The sequence below is a fragment of the Ranitomeya variabilis genome, chromosome 3 (assembly GCF_051348905.1).
Source record: "Ranitomeya variabilis isolate aRanVar5 chromosome 3, aRanVar5.hap1, whole genome shotgun sequence".
Lineage (NCBI taxonomy): Eukaryota > Metazoa > Chordata > Amphibia > Anura > Dendrobatidae > Ranitomeya > Ranitomeya variabilis.
Genome location: NC_135234.1, coordinates 480,071,916 through 480,094,680, shown reverse-complemented (window position 1 = coordinate 480,094,680; position 22,765 = coordinate 480,071,916). Strand labels below are relative to the sequence as shown.

Below are 22,765 nucleotides of genomic sequence, written 5' to 3'. Positions count from 1 at the left end.
TTTTTGTTTTGTTTTTTAAGATTCAGTCTGTCACAGTTGAAATGTACCTACATTAAAAATTACAGACCTCTCTATTCTTGGTACGTGGGACAACTTGCAAAATCGACAGTGTATCAAATACTTATTTTTTTCCACTGTACGCCCAAGGTCATAAAGTATCAAATCCCATAAAAAAAACATAAAAATGTAGATTTTTATTAAATATACTTTAAAATAGAGTATATCTAATAAAAATAGAATTTTTTAAGTTTTTTTTATGAGATTTAAGGTTCTGACCTTACCACCTGCATTGGACTGGAACCTTTTATCTAATTAGCACCATCCAATGGGGATAGTGTGGAACCGATATCACATGCTCATTTGTTCTGCGCAACCGTATAATACCATCCACAATTGGCATGACATTCAGGGGAGTATCTCTTTATTGTCAGTCAGAAACAAAGGGACGACAAGACTTAGGAGAACATGAGGAGCCACGGCCATTATATTACACATATAAGATCTACGTAAAACAATATGGCACTGGGTGGCACTCATTTCTTGCATCATTATTGCATGGTGCACTATAAGGTACTATATTTTAGACTTCTCATTTCTGGTTATCACCTCTAAGGGCTTGGGACAATGTTGTGGATGGGGTCTGTTGTGAATATTTCCTTTCAAGTTTTATAAAATATTTGAAATTGATAAAAAATACAAAAAAAATACCCAGCTGAGTTATCAATAGAAAATACAGAAATCATCAGGGATAGAAAAGGTCAGGTGAATTGGATTTCATTGTGATGTGGACAAGTTCTTATTAGTGATGCGTGAGTATGCTTGTTACTCAGGTTTCTCCGAGCATGCTCGGGTGGTCCCTGAGTATTTTGGTGTGCTCGGAGATTTAGTTTGTCAACGCAGCTGCATTATTTCCGGCTCCTAGACAGCTTGAATACATGTGGGGATTGCCTGTTTGTTAAGCATCCCCCACATGTATTCAGGCTGTCTAGCCGCCGCAAATCATGCAGCTGCGTCGACAAACTTAATCTCCGAGCACGCCGAAATACTCGGAGACCACCCGAGCGTGCTCGGAAAAACCCGAGTAACGAGAATACTCATAACTAGTTCTTATGTCATGTTCAATTGCTTCTATCAGTATAAACCTTCTTGGCTTTACTGAAATGTGCTCCTGTTTTAATCCCAAAAAGTGCTAATCCCACCGTTGAATTAATGATTTAAAATCCCTGAAGAATGAGTCTTCCAAATGAAAATAGCCATTGCCTTTATTCCCTTGTTATTTGTTTGCAATGGCTTTTAAAGGAAGCGGACGGGAAGCGCTACAGAAGCAGATAGGAGCGCTACGCTACTATTTGGCAGCTGACTTGTACCATTGTAATTAAAGCAGAGATGTTACAGACCTTTCCTGAAAATGTTCACATGCAGTATAGCTTCTACTTATGGCTAACATCTTCCCATTCTTAATCTTATGCTGTATTTTCATCATGTGTTATGACATTTTAAAAAGGTGGTCTAGGATGAGAAAAAGGGTCTGTTTATTTTCTAAAAAATAGCCTTACTCTTGTCATTAGATTGTGTGTGTTTTTTCAGCTCAGCTCTATTCAAGTAAATAGAATTAAGGTGCAATACCACACACATTCAATGGACAAGAGTGTTGCTGTTTCTTTAAATAAGCAGACTGTCCTTTTTAATTGTTAAAAAAAACCCTATTTCGGCTCAGGCTACACGGCACCTTTGGCCATGACAGCCATCGCGTGACTGTTGTTTGCTTGTATCCATTCCTACATCACAGCAGTATACAATTGAATGGAACCATTTTCCAAAATGTACACTTCCTCAATCAAGTCACACAAAATTTAGAACAAGCTGTATTTTTTGCACTTTGCTTGTTACGGTAGTGACCATAACAATGACCATATTCACTGGTATAGCACTGCTATATAGCAGTGGCACCCAGCAGCCAAAGTGGATGTGTAACCCTAGCCTTAGATGGAATCTGTTAGCAGGTTTTTACTATTTAATCTGAGAGCAACATGATGTAGGGACAGGGATCCTGATTCGAGTGATGTCACTTGCTGACCTGCTAATTGTAGTTTCAATAAATTCATCAATAAATTCATTATTTGACCAGCATTAGATTATCAGTAGAGGACTAGTTGTCTTGGTGCCATTTAGTCCTTTCACTCGGTGTATCGCCGCCCCAACACTGATTGGCAGCTCACTCTTTATGTAAGTGTACACAGAAAGCTGCCAAACAGTGGTGTGGTTGAGGTTTTAAAGAGCTCAGCATTTTAAAGAAATGGTAGATCTGCAGCAGAGTAAGCAGTGATTTTATAAAAACTACACCAAGCAGACCAGTAATACATCGCTGACATCGGTGTCTTTGCTTCTAGATCAAAAAAACTTGGCAATCAAAACAATGAAATTTTTTCATTTTAATTGCAGTCCAAAAACAAGTACAAAATAGTAGACGTTTCAGTCTCAAATGACCTTCATCAGTAGAAAGAATGTTCCAGATCCAAATAGGCCACAGAAGAAGGCAGCGTGCTGAACGTGGTATCCACCGCCTGTTGTAGTGTACGCCGTTAGAACAAGCGGTGGATAGCGCGTTCAGAATGCTGCCTTCTTCTGTGACCTATTTGGATCTGGAACATCCTTTCTACTAATGAAGGTCATTTGAGACCAAAACATCTACCATTTTGTTCTTGCTTTTGGACTACAATTAAAATATAAAAAAAATTCATTCTTTTGAGTGCCACATTTTTTCATGTATCTCATTGGTTTTTGATGCTACATGAGCATCTGCTCCAGGAGTTTTTTCTTCCTTTGCGTCTGTCATGCTGCTCTTGGATTAAATATCAAAAACCTGGTGACCGATTCCTGCTAAGTATCTTAAATCAGATCATTGTATCAGTGTGCAGGTTACTAATACAATACTGCTGTTCCATTTGATTTGAGAAGATTGGTGTCTAGAAAGAAGTCTCACATTTTTGTTCAATGAGCGGATGTACCAAAATTGTAAAACTTTCACCATTTTATATTCCAGTTTCTTTAAGATTGGGTGTGGTTTATCAGAGGGGCATGTCATGCGTTATTCATTTATTATATTTTGCTTTTATGGCGCCATTAATTTACATCTTTACAGACATCATCACTGTCCCCATTGGGACTATCAGTATGTCTTTGGAGTGTGGGAGGAAACTGGAGAACCCGGAGGAAACCCACGCAAACACGGGGAGAACATACAAACTCCTGGCAGATGTTGTCTTTGGTAGGCAAGGCTGCAGTGCTAACCACTGTGCCAACGTGCTGCCCATTATGTATTACTTGCTATGTGGGCAGTCTAAAGTTTCACCAAAATGATTAGGCGGTGTATCATCCTAACATTACCTATTGTTTAAAGGGAATCTGTTAGTAGGATCAACCCTCCTAAGGCCTCTTTCACACTAGCGTCGTGCACTGTACGTCGCTATGCGTCACTTTGCAGAAAAAACGCATCCTGCAAAAGTGCTTGCAGGATGCGTTTTTTCTCCATAGACTTTTATTAGCGACGCAGTGCGACGCAGTGCCACACGTTGCAACCATCGTGCGACGGTTGCGTCGGACCGTCGCCACCAAAAAAAGTTGCATGTAAGGTTATTTGGTGCGTCGTCTGCAGCATTTCCGACCGCGCATGCGCGGCCAGAACTCCACCCCCGCCTCCCCGCACCTCACAATGGGGCAGCGAATGCGTTGAAAAACAGCATCCGCTGCCCCCGTTGTGCGGCGCTTCCACATTATGCGTCGGGGCGCCGCAACGTCGCATTGCGACGTGCAGTGCACGACGCTAATGTGAAAGTAGCCTAAGCTATCTATATGGGCATGCAGGTCATAGAAAGTTGAATATAATGATACCTTAAAATTAGGAATCTTCACTGTCATCTAAGCCAACTTCCTGTTCTTTAAAGAAATCTTTACAGAAGTCTCACTGTCATTACAGGCAGTATTATGACAGTTATTACATTTACACACAACTGATAACACAGGATCTACTCACCGCAGATAACTTCACAGCTCCCACTTCCTTCACAATGACTTTTGCACACTCTTACTAGATGGTTCAATACAATATATAGACTCTGAATCTTGTTGCAGCTAAAGTACATGTAGATTCAAAATATGTAAAATATGTAAAAAAAAAAAAATCCACAATAAAAATGCACATGGCATAAAGCCTGATTTAAACAGTTGGTGATATGTTGATGACTTGTTCTCTTTAATGAGTTTGGCACATCTTGCTCAAGCAGGCTTTTGAGTGAGCGCTGGAGTCCTGGGTTCAAGCCCCACTAAGGACAACATCTGCAAAGAGTTTGTATGTTCTCTCCGTGTTTGCGTGGGTTTCCTCCGGGCACTCTGGTTTCCTCCCACATTCCAAAGACATACTGATAGGGAATTTAGATTGTGAGCCCCATCGGGGACAGTGATGATAATGTGTGCAACCTGTAAAGCGCTGCGGAATATGTTAGCGCTATATAAAAATAAAGATTATTATTATTATTACCCTGCCCATTAATAAATTATATGAACAGAGTTCTGGCTCCAATATGTATTATAGGTTTCTCCCTGATTTTGAACATTTAAATAACTTTTCCATTTACTGTTCACATTCTTGAAATGTTGTATACATCTCCAAGAACCCCTCCCTTTTCTAATTAACAAGCCATACTTTGCTACACTGACCGTGCAGAACAAATATCGACAGCAAATGTTCCCAGCTAGCTGCTAAGTTAGATTAAGTTAATCATAAAATGCAATAAAACTTGTTAGCTATGCTTATTGTTTGGAATTTATAGCCCACAGCCAGGAAAATGGGACTACGTTTTAGATATTGACAATGATATGCTGTATCAATTGACTGGCATATAGTACAGTGACATGTAAAAGTTTGGGCACCCTTGTTCAAATGACTGTTATTGTGAACAGTTAAGCAAGTTGGAGATTAAACTATCTCTACTAGGCCTAAAGTTAAGGATTAAACCTTTATTTTGTATTAGGCAAAAAAAAGTATATTGAAATTTTTAACATTTTAAAAATTACAGAAAGGAAAATGGGCTGATGCAAAGGTTTGGGCACCCTTGGAGATGTGTGTTCAGATAACTTTGACCAAGGTTTCAGACCTTTATTAGCCTGATAGGGTTATGGCTTGTTTACCATCATCCTTAGGAAAGGCCAGGTGATGCAAATTTCCCAGCTTTATAAAAACCCAGCCTACTCTAACCTTGTGCAAAAAACAAAAACAGCAACAGCCATGGGTTCTAATACGCAGCTGTCTAGCACTCTGAAAATGAAAATGGTGGAGGCCCACAAAGCAGGAAAAGGCTATAAGAAGATAGCAAAGCGTTTTCAAGTTGTCCTTTCCTTAGTTCAAAATGTTATTAAAAAATGGCAGTTAAAAGGAACTGTAGAGGTCAAGATAAGGTCGGGATTACCAAGCAAAATTTCATAGGCAAATTAGAGCCCCCACTTGACTGCAAAAGACCTTCAGAAAGATTTAGCAGACTCTGAGAGACTTCTGCACAAATATGGCCTTCATGGAAGAGTCATCAGAAGAAAACCTGTCCTGCATCCTCACCATGAAAATCAGCATCAGAAGTATGCAAAAGAACATCCAAACAAGACTTATGCATTTTTAAAACGAGTCCTGTGAACCGATGAGGTTAAAATAGAACTCTTTGGCCACACTCAAAGGTATGTGTGGAGATAAAAGGGCACAGGATTTCAAGAAAAGAACATCTCGCCAACCATTAAGAATGGGAGTGGATCAATCATACTTTGGGGTTATGTTGCAAACCTAACACAATCTGTAAAAATGCTGAAGTTAAAAATTAATAATGATCCTAAACACACATCAACATCCACAATAGATTGCCTCAAAAGGCGCAAACTGAAGGTTTTATAATGGCCCTCACAGTCCCCTGATCTGAACATCATGGAAAATCTGTGGCTGGACCTCAAAATAGCAGTGCAAGCAAGCCGACCCAGGAATCTCAGAGAACTGTAAGAATTTTCCAAGAAAGAATGGATGAAAATCCTTCAAGCAAGAATTGAAAGAATCTTGCCTGGATACAAAAAACATTTGCAAGCTGCGATACTTTCAAAAGGGTGTATGTATGCGAACTCGACTTCAGGAAAATGGCCGCCGCTATCTCCATCTGTGCACGCGCGGCATCCCGCGGCCATTTTCCTGAAGCCCCGGGAAGCCGAGCACTACCATCCGCGCACGCGCGGCCTCAGGAAGATGGCCGCGCCCACCGATAAACCGCTGAATAGCGCAGATCGCGCTCTTTTCCTTCAGCTGCGCAGTGGATTCGCCTGTTGGGCATGCGCACACCACTACGCCACCAACGGAAAGATGAGCAAGATCTGGGGGAGAAACAGCTATGTCACCACGCCCATATGACCAGACCAGCGTGAGTGACAGCCCAAAACGGCGATTTTACAAAGGTATTTCGGCAGCATAGGTGGGGAATAAAGGCACAAAAAATACTCTAATGTAAAGCACAGCTCTGCCCCTATTTAACGCTATTTTTATCTCATCTTGAAAAAACGGGGTGACAGGTTCCCTTTAAAGGCTCAAGGAAACAAACAAGAATGGTGTTCTTATATCTAGGTAGGCTTGTTCTGACAGTGGTCATAAAAGCAGATGGCAGCCTATGTAAGAACGAGCCTCCTCTTCTGCAAACCTTAATAGCTGGAGCAGAGCTTCCCTTGCTAAGGAGACTTCACAAACATGGCAGATGCGTTCCACAGGAGCGCCGCATGGAGGGATCGCATGTGTGCCACATGAAGAACCATTCTTAATTAGATACGCGCTCCCCACATGATTGTAACCAGGTGACCTGTGACCCATTTCCTGTAGACAGGTATTTAAGAATGTGATTTTATGCAACCCTGTGCCATTAGTATTTGATGCACAGCCAGTGAATGGACCGGGTCATAGAAGCCCATTTAGTTTATCTGTAGCGTGCATATCTTTTCCCCTGAAGACCCATGAAGGAGAAACGTGTCGTGAGACAAGTAGGGCTACGTAGGGCATTTCACATGAGGGTGAGCTGTAGACTGCCCTTGCAAGGGTGGGAGTCTTAGGGCCTTAGGTATTAAAGTAGCTCTGAACATGCATAAGAGGGGCAGACCTGGACCTCCACTTTTTTGTGTAGTCATCTATACCAGCTGCAAGCTGCATGTCTGATCGAAGGAGACCACTGCAACAAGATTTGGTGAGCTCTTTCCATAAATTGTGTACAGTGTCCGACTGGGATGCGAAGGGCCCACCTGTAACACTGACTTTGGAGGCCCACCTGCATACAAATATTACACTACCCTCTTTCACAAATGTACCTATATCTCTATATAATAATAAACTGGATAGTTTGATTTATGAATGATGAGATGTTGCTTTTCCAGTTCAGAATCAATTGAATTATGCCAAGTACTGTTCATACAGTGGGGTTGGGGGCCCAGATCTGCACAGGGGCCCATCGGGGATTTCCCTGTTACCCGATGGGCCAGTCCGAGACTGCTTGTGTATGTCTCCATGCTGGAAATCATTCAGTAAGGCACAGTGGTAATTTCTGATTTACTGTGTTTAATATTATGCCCAAAGTTTTGTCTTTGCACTCTGAATTGCGTTATTCTTCCGGAGTCCTCTTTAATGGCTACATACACTAATAATGTAAAAGTCCATCAGATTATATCAGCAATGATTTTAAAGCCACCAGTTGGTCATTAACACCCACTTACATGAGCGACGTTTGTATTAGCGATCACAGTTACAAGCATAATTAGCAACTTCTTAGCGACTATAGTCAAGCATTTATCGATGATATGAATAATCTTTCTAAATTCTTCATTTGCATTTCTATTTAAGCAATGTCACATGTCAGATATCGCTCATCCAACATATAATCATGATCAATTTATATTCACACAGTGGCATAGTGTGTTAGGAAGAATAAGGGCAGTTGTTCTGGGCATCAAAATTTTGGGAGATGCTAAATGTTGCAAACTCCTCCTACTTCACTTCGCTGCATACATATGTCATGCCTATGGCACCTAGGTCAAATAACTGGCGCCTGCAAGTGCCACTTCTGAGAGTGGTTCTATGAGTGCCTGACCAGTGCTGCTTATGCAGAGCACAGCAGACAAGATAACTTTGTCATTATCTACTGCTCTGCATAGGCAGAAGCTATCATCACAACGCTCACTATAATGTGGGTTTTGGTCACTGCCTATGCAGAGAGCAGTAACCTATAACAAATTTATCTTGATTGCTGCACTCTCCTCAAGGATGGGGTTATGGATAGGGTTACGGATATGGCTAGGCTATTAAGATTGTGACATAAAATAATTATTAAAAGTTTAAAAAGCAAAAAAAATTAAAAGTATTTTTTTTTTTTTTTAATTTTGAGTCTGATTTTACCAAAAGCTGAAAAAACTAGGTCAGAACCCAATCTATAATTACATCAATATCTTCCTCAAATTTCAATACCTGTGCTTGGGGGATAAAGGTTTTAGGTGCTTCTGGGTTTGTATGCACAAGAATAATTGTGTCTCCAGTAGGGAAGCCCGCTGTCAGTGAAAAACTCCACAGAGCGAATACAGAATGTAGAGGGGTTTTTTAAATGCTTCTCTGATTTCTAATTTGGTGGAAACAGAATATGCAACGAGCTCCCTCTAATGCCAGCTGTATGTAGCCAGAATTATTTCATATCACTAAGGCTGCACAGAAAATGGGAATCCAACACTTGTAATTGTAGATTATTAAATAATTCAGCACAGAGTTTCTGTTCTAAATTAGACTAAAACATTTTTGTTTCTTGGGTGAATATGGCTGCTCTTTTGTCTGGATTCATCACTTCTGTTCTACTAGTTGTATAAATGGCACTGGAGGGGTTAAGAGTGGATCTGTCACCAAAAAAGACATTATTAAATGGATCTCTTAGACTTACTTTGAATATCGGAGTCAGGATTGCTGCACATTCCTGGTATTAAATTGAGAATTTTCTGGGTGCAGCTAAAGACAGAGAGAAATTTCATGAGTGGAATTGTGTCTAGTATCACGATCAATGTCCCTACTCTCTGCTGCTGAAATCTCACACTGCTCAGTACAAGCTGCAGCAGTCAGTCTGGGTGGGTGGAGACTGGATACAATTCCACTCATGAGATTTCTCTCTGTCTTTAGCTGAACCGATAAAATTCTCAATGTAATACCAGGAATGTGCAGCAACCCTAACTCGGATTCTGAGAGATCCATTTAATAATGTCTAAGCAGTAGCTCTAATTGAGTTTTACCTTTCATAAAGCATTACAGTCATTCTAAAATGGAGTTTCAAAGTAAGTACACCAGCCTCACTGGGTCTAAATATCTTTCTAATGGTGTGCACAGCTTGTATTGCAAATGGAGTTCTGGTTTGACTTGTCATCCTAAGTCATGTGGCGAGGCTTGTTAAAGGCTCACTATTGACTTTTAGGATTGTTGTTCCAAGAGGTGGCTCTAGAGTTCCAGCCCTCTTTGTCTTCGAAGAGGCTGTTTGCACAGCTTGACTTGTAATTCTAGGAATTGTCTTGGGAATCAAAAAAATATTATTTCTCCTTATTGAGATGCTGCCAACATATCCCCCCAGCAATGGACAGAGATAATGACCATTCGTATCAGTCCTTGTCCCCAATGGAGCTCACAATCTACGTGAAAACTTTTCTCATGAAGAAACCCTCTTCCTTTCTTTGTAGTGCTCAGTCCAGCGTATTTTAACCACTTGCAGGATACTGTTAGTCCTCAATTGTCAGTACAAGGCAGTCTCAGAGCAGCAAACGTCTTCCTCTACTTAAGGGATTTCTTTCTTCCCTGATATGGGGATCTTAATTAGAGATTTTGAGACTTTTCTTTGGTTACTGACAACTCCCTCTGCTATACACCATGTTTCGATCACATTGTTTATCTAGGAATCATTTGTTCATTTATGAAACAGCATTTCTGGGTAGAACTAGTTAAAGGTAAAAGAAACATTAAATGCTGAAAATAAAAGGGAAGAACCCTGAGCCTTCCAACATTCTTTAGTCTATTCCTAATAAGGAAAGTTTGTACAGTTCCAGTCCGGCTAAGAGGCGTAGAGTCCCATGTACGGGAGTCTCTCTAATTTCCTCAGTTTTTCCTTAAAATCCTCATTTTAGTGCTTCAAAGGTCAGTGTTTATTTTAATGGAGTAGAGGAAGAATCCATTAGGAAAAGTTTCAATCTTCTGGTTCCAATAAGGATAACTGAACGGAGGAAGCTAAAGTCATCCGCAGATCTAAAACTTTCCTAGTAGTGAATCTTGCCTCCCCGAAAGAAAACAAGACCGTATCCTGGGATTTATGACTCCAGATGGGATTTATTCCTCCTCACATGTGGCATATTGGGAATGAAGACTTCACATGTGTATGTGGTTTTACCATTTGAGATAAATCCCTTACTATGTGCGACAGCCTTTCAGTGGAAAGAAGCAAACATGTTTAGTTGATGGGTAAGAGAATCATTTTTCTACCTTTTTGATTCTTGCTTGATATACTGGCTTTTATTGCACAATGTTTTGCCGAGATTAGTCTGAACTATTATCACAATGGGAGCCGTACGCTGCGAGCACACCTAAATTATCAAATTAGAGAGGGATTTAAGACTAATTGTATAGCTAGAGTCTAATATTTTGAAGAAAAGCTTTGACAAATGTGGCATGGTGTGTTTGTATGTATAGATTGGTGAATGGATGGATGGACGGACAGATTGATAGATATAGATAGATGGGTAGATAGGTATAGATAGAAAGATATGGATACATAGATAGCTATAGATAGAACATAAGAAAAGTAAGCAAAAGCAAAGACAAAATATAGTTGTTAGGTGCCAGCCTGCATATTACAGCCCAGTAACCTAATAATATAAATGCAAAAAGAGAGCAGGGTGAGGAGCCTAGTTATTGCTCAGAACCCCATTGTCTGCAAAAACTTCTCTCTATCTATACCTGTCTCTCCACCTAAATGCAAAAAAAAGCCGGCAGTACACTGTAGGAATATAAAAAAGGTGAACAAACTTCTAATTTGCCATTTTGGCTCCAAAGAGCCTTTATCAAGTTAACAAAGGCTCTTTGGAACTGAAACGTTGCTTTTTTTGCACTTATGGAAAATTAGAAGTTTGTTCACCTTTTTTATATGCTTTTTTGCATTTAGATGGAGAGTTAGGTATAGATATAAATATTTGGAAATTTTTGCAGAAAATCTGGTTCTGAGCAATAAGTAGACTCCTCACCCTGCTCTCCATTTTTAGGCAGCTTTTCTCATCCCGTAATTCCATTATTCCTGTTAGGCAAGAATAGTTAAATTATTAACTGTACATTTCTTGCTTGTTTCAGAAACTTTCCACCATGATTTAAGGCTGGAAAAGGGTCAGTAGTAAATGAAGGATGATCCTAATTTCTCAGGGAATACCCTAAATTTGAGGGAGTAGATTGGGTATCATATATACCCTGGTGGTCTAAGAGAGTGAAGAATAAGTTGATTTGGCATTGGGAGGTCCAGTCTCTGGACATCCGGTCATCAGCTTTGTTTGCCACTCCCTACAAGCATCCATAGATAGATAATTTTGTGCTGGTTCAGCAGATTATTTCTGCTTTTCCGAGCTTTTCTTAGTAAATATAACTTTTTATAGGTTTTTAAACACGTCATGAGAGAAGGTAATGAAAACATATTGCAGTTGGGTTTTAGACAGACCCTTATCAATAGTGCTGGCGACACGGTCTAATATTCTCCATGAAACTGTATAAAATCGCCGGCATAGGTTTACCAGTGCATCTGAAGGGCATTGATGGAATATAAGTGTAGCATTCAGGAAGTCAGTGTAATTAAAGTGCATGGCGTAATTTACCCTGCTTTCAAGTATTATAATTAAATGCACTGGAGACTAGCGGTCTGGTAAACAGTTTGCTGAGCTCACTGGTACGGGCTGTGCATGAAACGTTCCTCACTTCTCTCCCCTTACAGCTATGACAACTTGTTATCCGGAGCAAAATTTCTATAGTCCTGGGAATCCTAGTATAAGGCTACATTTAGGAAAACAAGTGTTTGATATCTGATATCGCAAGAGCCTGGCATTGTCGGTCAGCTATTCGGAATTATGTTCTACAGTGCCTTTGAATAATGTTACTTTTACAAAGACCAATCCATATTTTTTGGCTTTTTCTAAGTGAAATTAACCTCACAGTTCTTTGTAGGTGCTGTCACTTAAGGAATGATTAGGTCTCTTTGTGTTATTCATCGATATGAGCGAAATAGTTTGCCTGTTTTCTATCTCTGTATTTGATGAGGTATCTCATTTTTTCTATACATGAACTGCATGTCTTGTTCTGTACTGATGTTTTAGGGGATCATGCTGAGGTGGGGTGGGGGTCGGACTTGGCAGCTGTATACACAGATCTGCAAAGCACATGCATCTCAATTGAAATCCTCTGCAGTATGTCTTAGGAATCCTAGATCATTTTACCCTATACTGAAATCCTTGCCGCACTCTACTGCAGTCTTTAGGAATGTATCATGGACGCCACGGTTCCCAAAGGGTCCTCTATCTCTGATCAACAGAACAGACAAGTTTCTTTATTGTGGGAAATTCTCAGTTCTTGTGATGGTCACACCCGATGAGACTGTGCAGAATAAACATTCATCTATATTAGGTTCATGTGTATTGCTACATTAGGAATATATTTAACACTTCTCTATTCCTGCATTTCATTTATTTGTTTTTTTTTTTAACTTTTATTTTCCTTTAGTAAGTTGTACATCTTGTTCGATCGGATTCACACAGGGCAGTTCAGCACAGTTTTTGAATTATGATTGAAGAAGTATTTGTCTTTCCTTTTCTCCTTTCGGTTCCTTAGAACCTAAGCAAAAAATGTATCAAAAGTAATTTGTGTTGTAAAGTGATATCCCCTCCCAAATATAGCTTTTATTTTTGTAAACTGTAGGCAGGGCTAAAATGACATCATAGGGCACAAACTATGTTCCTTTACCATTAGTTATAATTGATGTTTTTAATATGCGAGAGGCAGAACAAATAGTAATGGCTGTGCCAAAGTCACACACACAATAACAAGGTAGCTGGAGGTGGTCGTAGACAGGGTGCAATTATTAGTTGTTGTGATGTCCATTTTCTAATGGTGACTCAGGGAATAAATCTTATTCTGTCTACGTGTATGTACTGTATATTATGCCATTCCAACCCATCGGTTACATTGTTTCACCGTTACTCTGTTCTCCTCTGTTTTCCCTTTCATTTGCTACAGTCCGGTTTATTCTCCCTTCTTTCCCTCCCAATCCATCGTACATACTTCCCACTTCTCCATTTCCCTACCCTTTCCTTGTGTACTGCTATTCTTTCCTATGCTCTGTCTTTTCGCTTGATCCATCTCTTCTTTCCATCCCTCACTTCATTTCAGAATACACCCTTTCACCTACTAAACTTTCCCTCCATCTTCGCTCCCTAACTGATCTTTCCTTACTGCACTATACCATTACTTTTTTCCAATTTCGTCAATGTAAGGCTAAGGTATTATTTCCATTAAAGCCTTTGTTCATACACTCTTGTAAAATCTATATATATGTCTTTTTCCTGGCTCTAATCTCTCAACACCAGATTTAGTAGAAGACTAAGTTTTAACTGATGAAAGAGATAGAATGTACAAATTTCCTGGAAAGCCAAAAAATGTAGATACCCTAACAGTGCCCCTTTATTATACTGATCATTTGCAGATTGTTACTTTGCAAACTAGACATTAGAAGGCTACTGGTCTGTTATAACTCCGTAAAGCCACCCATAGATAATAGACCTTGTTGTGCAGATTTCAGTGGACCGGTACACCGTGGGGGGGTAAGTTAGATGATTTCTGTCAGATCCTTCCATTTCCCAATGGATAAGTTGCTCTTGAAGATGACAGAATCTCCTGAAAGAAATCAATGATGTACAATGCCAATGAGGAGAACTCACCCGGCTGGAATGTTTCATATGTTGTTGCGTAACAGCAGTGAATCACGGTGGATTAAAGTTAGTCTTTTCCTGTTAATTAATGTCAAAACATTATTTCACATTAAACTGAAGCAAAACACAGTGATCTAAAGATATTACTGATATTAAACAGTATATGTATCTCTATTCACCACATTCAATTTAGCATTTATAGGAGGGTATTTACATCAATTATAATGTTGAGTCTGTTTGGATAGGTCCCTATCAACATAACCATGTGGACAGTGTAGTGTTTCCTATTATATTTTTGGAAAACTGGTCATGTTCTTTTAAGTTGTGGTGCTGAGGTGGGGGTTTCCAGAATCTTGTTGACTACCTATCCATAGTATAGGTCAATATGTTTGGTGGGTATCCAATACCTGGCGCCCCCACCGGTCAACTGATATCAGCAAAAGCTGCAAATAAGCAAGGTCAAAGGAGAAGCCCTGTACATTGGTTAGTGGTTGCTGCCAAGCACTGAAGCTTATTTTCAATCATTTGGCATGTCAGACTCACTGATCATATATTGATCTTCTATGCTACAGATAGGCTATCATTTGTGAAAAAGGACCTTTTATTAAATGTATTAAATTTTAACTGAGGGCTTCCTCCCATTGCCACTGTTCCACTGATTCTGGAACGATTTTTATTTTTTCTTAGTGTCCCTCCATTGTGAGCCCCATAAATAAATATTCAAATGTTTCCTTCAGCCAACTGGGTACATACCAAAAAACTGGCTGTTTTGCTTTTTCTCATCTGATGCTGGCCAATCAATACACGGCCGCACCCAGAGAAAAGTTATGTCATATTTGCCCAGTTAGTTGAAGGAAAAATGTGCATCTTTATTTCTGGGGTCAAACCCTTGGAATGGAGGGGCACATAAGAAAATGAACTAGAATCAGAAGAATAGTTTGAATTAAAAAATTCAATGTGAGGCACGCTTTAAGTTATGTAAAATAATAATTGCAACTTTTGCTAATTATTTTGTGACTGTATAGGGTTTTGTCTTAGTGTATCGAGATTCTATAATTTGCATGTGGACGTGTGCAATATCAAAATTAAATAATCTAGTGCAATTAAGCAAAGTTTTTTGATAAAAAAAGGAAAGAAAATAACTACAAAATCATATTTTCAAATCGGACTAGGAGTATAACTTTTGTCTCTTGGGCATGTAGACATTGCCAAAGAACAGTGTCTCTTTGCCGTAATACTCTTGTGAACACTTTATATAACTTTTATGAGCATCAATTGGGTGCTAATAATCACAACTGTCCAGTATCCAACAACTACTTTGGGGGGCTGTAGATTTTCCCTGTCTTGCTGCTGAAATAGAGGTTTTCCACGACTATTGTGAGCTGTGAACAATACAAGTCAACGGAGGATGACAGAGGACCCTGCCCACAAGGGCTCACAGTCTTCAAGGGTTGGGTGGCGATACAGTAAGTGATGGGAGATCAGGTTGTGCAGTAGTACAGTGGAATGAGGGATACCGCAGGTTGCAGGGTTGTCGGAAGAGGTAGGTCTTCAGGTTCATTTTGAATGTTTACACAGTAGACGAGCATCTAATATGTTGGGGTAGAGAGTTCCAGAGTAGAAATCGGAGAAATCTTTTGTGGGAAGAGGAGATGAGGGCAGTAAGTACTGGGAGACGAGGTCACAGATGTATGGAGGAGACAGGTTGTGGATGGCTTTGTATGGCATGGTTAGGGTTTTGAACTCGAGCCTCTGGGCAATGGGGAGCCAGTGAATGGATTGGCAGAGGGGAGAGGCCGGGGAATAGCGGGGGGATGGGTGGATTCGTCGGGCAGCAGAGTTTAGGGTAGATTGGATTAGTGCAAGAGTGTTAGAGGGGAGGCCACAGAGAACTTTTCAAGTACCTTCTAGATATTTTTTTTTTAATAATTCAGATTATTCCAAGTGTACACATTTTTTTTTTCTTTTCTTATCTTTATTAATTTCTGGATAGCCACAATGTTTCAGATTTGCAGTTTTTGAGTCTATTACGTGACATTTACACTCTATTAGGTTATACTGATTGATTGGTTGTGTATGTATATAGTGAAGAAATTTCAACAAAGCATAAAAGGTTTTTAAAAGGCAAGCAATTAATATAAATTACATATTATTTATATATGGTTTTATTATAAACATATTTTTCTTTTAACAATTTGGATTTTTGCAGTCCTGGACAGAAACGAGAGTCATTTCATTATCTTCAGAGGACAGGGACCTAATGAAAGTTGACAAGTCTGTTAAGGATCAAGAAAAGGCAATAGTAGTAATTCTCTGTGAACAGATAAGGTCCTGCATGCAGCTCCCTTGTCACTCTTTGGTGGAAGAACTGTGCTCTATCTCTTGCTGGAAGCGTTTTAGTTTTTTTGACTATTAATTGGAATATTTCACCCGGTTTTTGCTATGTAATCCGAGGGCTGCACATGAGGTAGTCGCTGAGACACAGATTTCAGCGATGTGTCACTTATTAGCCTGTGTGCTGTTGTTTCAAGTTTTAAGTGTTTTATCAGCAGGAGATTATCACTGCTGGACTAGGTAAGCTCTTGAGACCTAGTCCAACCATGCCCTTAGCACTGATTAGAAGCTTACTGTCAATGTACAATGTACACAGGACGCTGCTAATCAGGGGTGTGGGTGGTATCCATCTTTTTATACTACATCTAAAAGCTCTGATTGTACCACAACTGCATCACCTTGTAAACAAAGTAATACATCACTGTAATCGGGGGCCTTTTCTCTACATTATGCTGTTTTCAGCATAACCTGCTAACAGATTCCCTTTAACTCTTTTTGATTGCAGCTGTCGTAAGACATGCACATTTTACTGCACTTTCCATACAAGAAGAAAATAGTTTACATTTTATAATGTAATTGTTAAAACTAAAATTGAGTACAAAGTACATTCCCTTTCATTTACAAATTGCTAATAGTACGCCTTAAAGAATTTTTTTTTTAAGAAAAAATTTACCGTATCTGTAAATTGTGTAAAAACACAGTGTAACATGTCCCGGAACAATTACAAAAAAAAAATAGAACAAAGTCTTTCTACAAGGGTAAAGTTAGGTGTAAGCATAGGATTGATTGATGACTCTTGGCTCTAGTAAAAGACAGTGTTTCTTTTCAAAGAACATTTTTAATGCGTAGAAGTATCTGTACTGCATGGTGTACATTGCACTTATGTTGAACTCATTGGTTTACAATACCAATTAAATAATCATCAAAGAACAACCCACCTCGGGAACACCGGGGCTGATCTCTCCGACTAAAGAGTTTACTATTGACATTACGGGAAGAAAGCTCTGGCCATCTTTTATGCAGCGCTCAGTTTTACAATTATGGTGCTATGATCTCATGGCTGTAGAATTGTTAGGACCACACACATCTCGCAACCACAAGACTAATACAATCTACAGCATGTCTAGCATTGCTAATAAAACTTGTGCCACTGGGAGTAAATTATCTTTTTGATAATTTGAAACTTTTAGTAATCTACATTTAAGAGAGTTTGAAAAGTATTATATGGCAAAAAATTACTGATAGCGCTTATTGCTAAATACAGGAATAATGTACTCCCATCCTTCATGTAGCAGTATGATTAAGGGGTATATTCAGCACGGACGTGTATGTAATCAATAGATACCTGAGATAACACAGGATCTGCAATTCAGATTTGTAAATGATGAGGCATATAAGGCTGTGTTCACATGTCCAGTAATGATCCATGAGAACTATTCTAGTATAGATGGTTAGCACTCGACCACGTAGAGAGAAGGTGCCAGTGAAAAGGAACCAAAGGTTCCGTACAGTCCAAAGTAAATATAGAATCACTGCACTCAATGGAAAAATGTGCTTTCAAGTGAATAAATTTTATTAACGGTGGTGGGTGGAGCGACAATTTTGACGTTTCGGCCGGACCTCGGCCTTTATCACATAGTCGAGAGATTGGTGGCGCAGTAGTCCTGCAGGCGTAACGGCGTGCTAGTGCAGTATATGCGTACTGCGAGGAATAGGAGCAGCAAGCCAGGGAAGCGTTGTCCTGCCTATGTCAGCTGTGTGGGATTGGTGGCGCAGTGGTCCTGCGGAGCAGAGGCGCGGTGGTGCAGCAGGACCACTGCGCCACCAATCCCACACAGCTGACATAGGCAGGACAACGCTTCCCTGGCTTGCTGCTCCTATTCCTCGCAGTACGCATATACTGCACTAGCACGCCGTTACGCCTGCAGGACTACTGCGCCACCAATCTCTCGACTATGTGATAAAGGCCGAGGTCCGGCCGAAACGTCAAAATTGTCGCTCCACCCACCACCGTTAATAAAATTTATTCACTTGAAAGCACATTTTTCCATTGAGTGCAGTGATTCTATATTTACTTTTGATCCATGAGAACTGATCCAGCAGCAAAAAAACTGATTTCAACTCTATCCAGTTTTTTAACATTCACTTCTATGCAAAATGGATCCACTAAATAGCCATCCATTTTCTTCCATTTGTAACTGTTCCAGTAAGTTGAAAACGGAACCTTATGAAATGAAAGAAAAGTAGATGGCTAATGGTGGTAAGCGAACGTGCTTGGATAAGGTGTTATCTGACCATGCTCGGGTGCTAACTGAGTGACTTCGGTGTTCTCGAATAGTATGTTCGAGTCTCTGCGGCTGGATGTCTCACGGCTGTTCGACAGCTGCAATACATGCAGGGGTTGCTTGTTTGGTAGGCGATCCCTGCATGTGTTGCGGCTGTTTTAACACTTTAATTTTAAGAATTATTTATTTTTATTATTATAGCGCCATTTGAACCAAGGTGGTTTTACATGTGAGAAAGGGTATACATAATAAAAAACAAGTACAGTAATCTTGAACAAAACGAGTCACCGACTGATACTGGAGGAGAGAGGACCCTGCCCATGAGGGCTCACAGTCTACAAGGAATGGGTGAGGATAAAGTATTTGAGAGGAGAGCTGGTCGTGGAATGAGGGTTACTGCAGGTTGTTGACTTGTCTGAAGAGGTTGGTCTTCAGTTTTCTTTTGAAGGTGTAGAAAAATGTATCATGATGTGTATTTTGACACTTCTAAACTTTATGCTGTCTCTCTGGAAGGGTGGATTTATTCTTTTTAGCCTAATGATGGCCTTGTTGACTTACTGTGACACCTCTTTGGACCACAATCTGAGAGTTTCCGTTAGCAGCTACCATATACAAATTCAACACTTGAGATCAACTCCAGAGTACACTACATAATTAAAGAAGTACTGCCATCATCATTTGTGTCCTCTTAATATATTGCTATCATCATATTTTAAAGCACTGTGTACTTACAATTGCTCATTTTTCCTTTCTACCCAGCTAATTATTCTTTCCATCAGGTCTATGACCTCATTTAAAAGCTGACTAGCTGACTCCTTCTGAGCTCTATGTAGAAACAGTTTTCCATGTATGACTCCTCAGTCCCTGGTGGGGGGAGGGGCGAAGAAGCTGGGTCAAGAGTTGAAGAGGGGGATGATTTCTGCAGGGACAAGATACTTCCTTTAAAAAGTAAAGCAAATAATTTGCTGAGTAGAAAGGCAAAATGAGCCATTGTAAGGACACAGTGCTATACAGTGTGTCCGTAAAGTCATGGTGCACTTTTGGCCAGTCACTGGAAAACAAGAAAGTACGATAGAAATGTGAAATCTGCTCCAAATAAAAGAAAAACTCTCCCAGTTTCATACCTATTTGGTGCAGTTCGATGTGGGTTTCATTTGTTGCCCTACACACATCCAAGTGATAGTGAAGTTCTTGCTAGATATGGGTAAGGACCTCTGGTGTAACAGAGTGAATAACGTCTGTGATTCTCTGTTTTAAGTGATTAATTAGACATTGATATGTTCATTGTACACGTTGCTTCACATAACCCCAAAAGGAAAAGTCTAAGGGCGCCGGTTTCGGGGATCGTGGTGGCCATGGCTTGACAGAACCCCTGCCTATCCATCGCCAGGGAAATGTTCTATCCAGAAACTCACGAACAGTGGTGGCGTAGGGGGCAGGAGCACCATCCTGTGGAAAGATGACACCTTCTGGATATTGTGGCACTGCATACAAGTCCAACATGTCAAGATACTTGTTTGCTTTCACAGACTGCTCCGTGAAAAATAAAGTGCCTATCACGGGGTTTCTCCACCAAACTGCTAGTTTCCTTCATCTGCTTATCCCTATGTGGTGGCGCTTTGTTATAAACGTGCCAATATTCACGTAGCACTTTGGTCACGGATTTGAATTTAGCGTGCCACAGAACACACTGAACTTTCCTCTGTACCGTCCACATCTCGACTGGCATGGAAAACCACACAGCTGGCATAAGCTTGTGGTTGCATGATGTCACAGACCTGGCAGTGTATTAAGCAGAGTTCAGTTTATCAGGGGTTAATCTGGCTAGGGGATCAGCAACAGCTTAAATGAGTTTGTGTTGTTTGATTGGTTCTTGTTATCTCTCCTCATGAACAGGTCTGATATGATTGGGCCAGAGAAAGGGCACCAAAATGTAAACTATAAATACATTCTGTGACTGGTCAAAAGTGCACCATGACTTTACAGACACACTGTATAATATGATGGCTGCAATAAAATAAGAGGATAAGAACTTGATAGGAGTGCCTCTTTAAGGTAAATATCTGGCTAAAATCTGAAATTTCTGGCACTGTGAAAATATTTATGGAGCCAAATATATGTCGCAGCCACAGGCTTGCATATTACTCTGCATAATTTACATCTTGTTAAAAAGTAACATTTTTAAAAGGAATGTCAAACATGGCATTTTATTTAAAAAAAAAAAAAAAAAAAAAGACCATGGATACTTTTAATATAGAAAAATATTAGCAAATATTAAAGATTATCTTAAAGGGGTTGTTCCTATTTGAAATAGAATTTGTCCCTTGCTGTTTCTTGGTTTTAAAAAAAACAAAACACTCTGTAGTCACCTTGGCCGGGTCCACTGGGGAATTCTCCGCTGCAGCTCGTGGTATGTGGCATTGGCTGCGGCTATGACATCACTTTTGATACCTTTACATCACCAATCAGTGAGCTCATCGGTTCTGATCGGGACATTCCAGTGTAAATGGATCGACTAGCTCAGAACCGTTGCTGTGCCGTCGATGTGACATCAGGACCGCAGTCACTGCCATACATTGCAGAGACTCGTCGGTGCAGTAAAAAATGAATAATACTTGAAAGAAAACAGCTCCTTTAGTTTAAAAAGGTGTATTAAATTTCAGGTTGCAATCTTTATTTCTTGATTAATTTCCATAAACTCTGGTTTTCAGTTTGCTTTTAGTTTGGGACTTTACTCATGTTGGGGTGATTCTCTTAGTAATACATGTTGGATTTGAGGTCTCATGTATCAGCACGGCATTATTACTGGAGGGATTTCTGCTTATAACGCTCATGAAGGCTGACATGGTTCCATCCCTATCTACAACCTCAGTCAGCGGCCCTTCCTAATAACTGGGGTGCACCCCTTAGGCTACGTTCACATTAGCGTTGTGCGACGCAGCGTCGGGCGCCGCTGCGTCGCCGCATGCGTCATGCACCCCTATATTTAACATGGGGGCGCATGGACATGCGTTGCATTTGCGTTTTGTGACGCATGCGTCGCTGCGGCGCACGCGTCAGGGCGCACAGGACGCAGCAAGTTGCATTTTTTGTGCGTCCAAAATCAAGCAAAAAAAGGACGCATGCGTCACCAAACGCTGCGTTGTGCATGCGTTCACATTTGCGTTGTGCATTGCGTCGCCGACGCTGCGGCGCACAACGCAAATGTGAACGTAGCCTTCTCTGTGATCTACCACATAGAACCCCCATAAAATGTAGGGGAAAGCATAGAGAGTTGTCAGATCCAGGAACATGTGTTTGTGGATTTGTGTTAATGTAAATACTTTTATGCCCAAAAATGACAAAAGTATTGTACAAGTGTGTTAGAATTTTAAAAACAGACTAGATGGCCAGAAAATGTTAACTAAGACTATTTTATGTAGTTGCTTAATTGTGAACTTAGTAAATGAACAGTCAAAAACAGTGCAAAGGTGTGCATAGCCTTTAAATACAAATATTATGTTACATTATCTTTTTCTGCTTTTAATGCTTTTAGTTACTATCTTTCTAAAAAAAAATCTTAAAATACTGTAATTTGTACACTAGAGGGTAATCCTAGTAGTAACCAGAGGACTTCCCCCGTCCTCTTTTCTGTGTAAATTCTCAAATAGCGAACAGATAATGTGAGTTCTAAATTGGACAATCTGTAGACGTTTTAGCTTAATTTCTTGTTTAGGTTCTATATGAAGATGGTGTTTCCTAAATCCACTAAAAGTGCTCGGAGCGTCTCCCTTCCTTTTGACATTCTGTATATATGACCTGGACCTGTTGATTAAGAAGTGCTCCTTCATCTTTCAAACGTTATAAACCAAATATTTCTGAAAATATTTCCAGAACATTCATTGGGCAGCTTTCCAGAAGTAAAGCAATCAGCTAATGGTGGCCAAATATACCAAGGTGGGAGTTACTCTCCGCATACTGGGAATAGGTCAGAGCCTTGTCACTTTAGATTTAGTACAAGTACTGGCCTATGTGCATATGTATGATTACTGCTGGGTGACCTACTGAAGTATGACTACCCCCAGTACTCGTTAATAGTCTTATTCACATAGCTTGTAAATGAATGAGGGCTT

General features: G+C 40.0%; 1 protein-coding gene across 3 annotated transcripts in view; it reads left to right on the top strand.

Moving 5' to 3' along the window:
- Positions 1-22,765, top strand: part of ARHGAP6 (Rho GTPase activating protein 6) — a 402,522-nt gene that overhangs the window by 250,049 nt on the left and 129,708 nt on the right. Inside the window, exon 1 of one of the 3 annotated variants that reach the window (XM_077296706.1) lies at positions 10,147-10,537. The exons of the other annotated variants lie outside the window; for them this stretch is intronic. The gene's annotated coding sequence lies outside the window, so the exon portion shown is untranslated. Of the gene's footprint in view, positions 1-10,146; positions 10,538-22,765 lie in introns of those variants that run through there. 3 annotated transcript variants of the gene reach the window in all.